This window comes from Nanorana parkeri, unplaced genomic scaffold (assembly GCF_000935625.1).
Source record: "Nanorana parkeri isolate BGI_ZX_2015 unplaced genomic scaffold, ASM93562v1 scaffold21, whole genome shotgun sequence".
NCBI lineage: Eukaryota > Metazoa > Chordata > Amphibia > Anura > Dicroglossidae > Nanorana > Nanorana parkeri.
The window spans coordinates 2,988,861-2,993,640 of NW_017306289.1; positions in this window are offsets into that span (position 1 = coordinate 2,988,861).

Consider the following 4,780-nt stretch of genomic DNA (forward strand, 5'->3'; position numbering starts at 1 on the left):
CATTTGGGCCCCCCCCCCCCCCCTTTACATGACCTTAATAGTACAGACATAGAAATGGAGCCAGGTGCTGCAATAGACCAGGACTGGTGCAGTGGCAGGGCTCTCAGGGCCTAGATTGGGCACTGGAGTGGAGGTCCCCATGCAGGGCCCGGGGCAGCTGCCCCTTTTGCCTGTATTATGAACACAGCACTGGTGTAAGGTAGAGTGTGAATTGAGGTGGGGGATTGGAAGAAGACATAAGGGTTGATTTATAAACAATTTGCATGGCTATTTGCCCCACAAATATCTGTAAACATTCCTCCTGTGCAAATATTTTCACAAACAAACGTTAGATTTTCCCTTCACAAGTGTCCTGATTGTAATATCACATTATGGCAACTAGATGGCTCTAATGGAGAAAAAAAAGTATTTATTTTCTATACTGCTCAGTTCCATCTAGTGATCATAATGCAATATTACAATCAGAACATTCAAATTAAATTACACTTGTAAAGGCAAAAAAACCCAAAGAACATTTGTTTTTGCATATATTCACACAGACAAATGTTTACAGATATTTGGTCCTGCTAACTGTTTATAAATCAACCCCCATAGTGTGAAAGGAGCAGGGTTGAAAGAAATTAGCATTTTATTTATAATTCACAGTATCTGAGCAAATGAAAGGTCATTAAGTAAAGCTTTAAATCCACTTTAAGCACTGGGTATAGTAAATTGTATATATGTATTTTGGGACATTGGAGACTTCATGTTAAGCAGCCACATTGGCAAAGAAAAAGTACACCTTTTAATGGATTTTATAAACTCCCAGCAGAAATATTCTCAAGAATAATGTTCCTTGTGGAGCCAGTAATTTCATTACTTTCTCAATAGTTTCCCAATTAAATTCAAGTAATTTTCACTGTCTGCTCTGACCAGATGCTCAAAAATAGAATATTTGTCAAATACAGGATATAGCAGAGACTACAGGGTGCTCATAATATGTCTTCATGGTTGTTTATGATTAGCAGACCTATCATTTGCATGGGTGTTCCAGCAAGACGGCAAAGAGCTATAGACAAGGCAACTATCTAAAGTCTCACAATGAACAATATTTCTTAAAGTGTACTCATACCCATGACCTCATACCAATCAATACATTTGAATGAATCTTGGCATATAATATTATTTTAGAATAGGGTTGCTGCCTTTTCTTCAAGTGAAACTAGAACACTCTAGTGCTGTGTGCGGCAATTTTTGTTTGGGAAAATATTGAGAGAGAGCGAGGAGAGGCAGCCAGGAGAAAGCAAGAAGAGACAGCCAGGGGAGGGAGCAAGGAGACTGGCTATAGATGACTACAAATCCCAGCAATATATTATACAGCAATACAAAATAATATGAAGCTACCTACTCTGTGCTGTTCCAGGGTGGCGCTCTGATGTCTCCAGGGTCTCAGCTGTCCTGTGCATTCTCTTGCAAGTGCAGGTGTGTCACCAGGGTTGGGGAGGTGGGCAGTGTGCTCTCAGGAAGCAGCCGGGGGAGGAAATGTGCCCCAAAACATGTTCTTATTGTCTACTTTCAAGTAGCACATTGAATACACTTGGCTGCCATGTGATACTTTGCCTGGTCCTTTCACTTTGAGGAAATGCTGAGGGCCCCAGTCTGAAAGCTGCCACACGGCCAAGTGCCAGCCTGCTTCATGGCAGTCAGTTGATAAGACCAGGGATGCCTCAGGCTTTACACCTTGGCAACATCTGCTGCTGTCAACAGTAAAGATGAATTTTTACCATGCTCTGGCAATACCTTTCCCTGCACTGTGAATGTAAATCATTTAGTGCCTGGCTTTAGAGAAAAAATTTAACTTTACCTTTCTTCATTAACTCTTTAGGATAAGTTAACATTAAGTTTCTCTATTTCTAACGTGATCGCCCCCCATATTGGCTTTTGAATTGCCATTCAGCTGCATATTTGTCATAATTCCTTACATTTGTAAGTTTTTTTTACATTCCCGACTATCCGTTTTTAAATCAAGACATGCCAGGCACACTGCTATTTACACCTGAGGAGACATTCATTCCTATATATAATAAAAATAGAACAATGACCCTAGCACCTTCATGCCTCAACAGCAAGAGATGACACGTTTCTTCTCACGCAGATCTCAGTCAGCAATAGGTATCAGGAAGCTTGTTACAAAGGCATTTCTAGGTGGTACAGTAATAATTTTCCATCACCTATTTTTCCCTTCGACAACCATGGCATTCTTTTAAAAATTGGTCAGCACCAACATCTAGTTATTTTTCCCTTTGTCCTTCTCTTTCCTTTTTTATTGTTGTTTTCACATATTTCTTTTTATGTGCTTGGAACTGCTCAAAAAAAACAATAGCCATAATTTGGTCCAGACTCTAGAATATGACTTTTAGATTTTACGCACCTGCTGCTGCTCACCCATCCATGCACAGCTTTAAGAGGTTACAGGAGACAAGTTCAATTTCAACAAGGGGATTGTCTACAGAAACAGCAGTACACCAACTACAACAAGCAAGAATTGTGACTCTTGTTTTGAATACACACCCTAAATCACAAATGGGAATGGCAGATGAGCAAATCAGTCCGCAGTATGCTATAAGTCAGATAGGTCAGGTACTTTGCAAGTGAATTGCAATCCTCCAATTTATTTCAATATGCATTTGTGGACATGTGCAGCCTGTTACATGAAGACATCCGTCTAGTGGCAGATAATTACCACCTTTAATTAGGATAACATTAAACTTAGGAGTTACATTTTAAAAATGCAAATGATGTAAAGAAACTTGGCCCATGCCAATTTTTTTTGTGAATTTAAAATATAATTTTCATAATATTCATACATGTCTGCATGCAAAGACCTAACAAAGAGGTCAATTATGCCTGACACTGCAACTTAAATTAATGTGACAGTAAAAGCAATCAAGTACCTTAATTATTAGCACAAATGTATCTTACTTGAGCATCACTCAGCTGTAGATTCTCAAATCATCTCTGAATTGGTGCTGACATTGTCCTTTCCTCTGGAGGGTTACTACTTCTGTTCCCCAGGGTCCCTGTGCATGTTGTAAAGTAGCCACCACTCCACTCTCACTCCCATGATAGACTACAATCTCAATACCAATTAGTAAACTAAACGTGAGATCGTAGTCCATGACATGAGTGAGCTTGGAGTGGTGGCTACTTTACAACACACACAGGGACCATGGGGAACAAACGTAACCATCCTCCAGAAGGAAGGACAGTGTCGGCACCAATTCAGAGATGATTGGAGAATCTACAGCTGAGTGATGCTCAATTAAGGTATTTTTTTTCTAATAGTTAAAATACTTGATTGCTTTTTTAAGATTTAACTTCTGAGTTTAATGTCACTTTAAATTATGTTGCAGTGTCAGGTGTAATTTACCTCTCTAGTCAGGTTTTTACATGCAGACATACAGTATATGAATATTATGAAAATTATATTTTCAATTCAAAAAAAGAATTTATGACATGGGTCAAGTTTCTTTACACCATTGGTTATTATTTCTTGTTATATCATAAGTTTGTTGGATATATGTGATTGAAAGTGAATTCACAAATTATTGCACATTTTTTGTTCCTTAAAATATTGATAGCTTCTGATGGTAATTGTTGGGTTCCCTGAGTAGACAATGGAGCCAGCCCAAACAGAGATGAAATAACAATTAAAAAGAAAAGATAAATACTTATAATGGTTAGGTAATAGTTGAAATAACGAATTTGTACAAAGAAATAATGTCTGCACACATATATGTACCTTTTTCAATAATGAATCCAGATCAAACAATTATACATTGTCCAGCAAAATATTTATTTACATTTTAGCCCAAGCACTTACAGTTATATTTCCAAAGAGCTCCAACTCTCTCAGCTCAGCTTCCCTGAATGTTCATGTTTAGTACAAGATCACAAGGGACAAGGAACAGTCTCCAGCAGCAGCAGCAGTGCAATCTAGTAAGCTTGAAGAAGGGAGGAGCAGGGAGGTGGGAAGTAGTTGTCTTTTCTGTGCCTGTGTATTTGTGGAGATACTCACAGCTTACTAGCACACACAAGGGTGGCTTCATAAGACCCTGTAAGGGAAAGGAGCAGCCCTAAAACAGGAAATCAGGGAAGTGCTCAGGGGACCAGCTGATTCTGCAGGAAACTAAAACTTTTCAATATCAGGGAGCAGCACCCATTGTAATTTAATCACCATTCCAAATAGCTTAAAAACATTTTGACAATAATATTACTTTAAGGCATGTAAACGGAACATTTTCATGAGACAATTCTCACTAAATAAATTAGAAATACCATTAAAATAATTCATACAGCTTAGTAAATTGATGTTGATGTGAGAAACAACAATACAATATAACATAATAACTTCAATATAATTATGAGGTCTACATTATAACTTTCCTTTGTTTAACATTGTTTCTAAAGCAGTCAGACAGAACCCTGTTTAATGTGTCTGAAATCTGTAATCAAATATTGCGTACCTCAAGAGAATTTCAATTTAAATGTAAAGAATTGAAGTGGAGAGGGAGCTGTATGGTTAAGAAGGACAGTAATTGGAGAAGCAAGCATCACTCTCAGTAACATATCACACCTGTCTGCCCAGCAGGTCACATTGAGAAAGGCAACATAATCCAATGGCAGACCGTGTCTGTACATTGTGCAGGACTGGTTGTTTTGTAGTCTAGGAGGGACAGATAGAGAGGAAGACTGAAGGTTGATGTTAATGTGATCACTTCCAGTGTATATCTCTGGCAAG